Genomic DNA, 790 nt, shown 5'->3' on the forward strand with positions numbered 1-790 from the left:
AACCCCCTGCATGGGCAGGGACACCTCCCACCAGCCCAGGCTGCTCCAAGCCCCATCCAACCTGCCCTTCAACACTGCCAGGGATGGGGCAGCCACAGCTTCCCTGGGCAACCTGGGCCAGGCTCTCCTGACACTGAAGAGTTTCCTCCTCATGTATAATCTCAAGTCTCCCCTCTTAAACTTTTAATCCACTACCCCTTGTTTTATTGCTACACACCCTTGTAAGCAGCCCCTCCCCAGCCCCCTCCAGATACTGGAAGGCCCCTCTATTCTGCATTGGTGAGGCCACATCTGGAATATTGCGTCCAGTTCTGGGCCCCTCAGTTCCAGAAGGACAGGGAACTGCTTGAAAGAGTCCAGAGCAGAGCTACGAAGATGATGAAGGGAGTGGAACATCTCCCTGATGAGGAAAGGCTGAGGGAGCTGGGTCTCTTTAGCTTGGAGAAAAGGAGACTGAGGGGTGACCTCATCCATGTTTACAAATATGTAAGGGGTGAGTGTCAGGGGGACGGAGTTAGGCTTTTCTCAGTGATGACCAGTGATAGAAGGGGTAATGGGTGCAAATTGGAGCATAGGAGATTCAAGGTGAATATCTGAAAAAATTTTTTTACTGTGAGAGTGACAGAGCCCTGGAACAGGCTGCCCCGGGAGGTTGTGGAGTCTCCCTCACTGGAGACATTCAAAACCCACCTGGATGAGTTCCTGTGTGATGTGCTCTGGGTGACCCTGCTCTGGCAGGGGGGTTGGACTAGATGATCTCGCGAGGTCCCTTCCAGCCCCTAAGATTCTA

Source organism: Chaetura pelagica, unplaced genomic scaffold (genome assembly GCF_000747805.2).
Source record: "Chaetura pelagica isolate M959 unplaced genomic scaffold, ChaPel_1.0 scaffold8, whole genome shotgun sequence".
NCBI lineage: Eukaryota > Metazoa > Chordata > Aves > Apodiformes > Apodidae > Chaetura > Chaetura pelagica.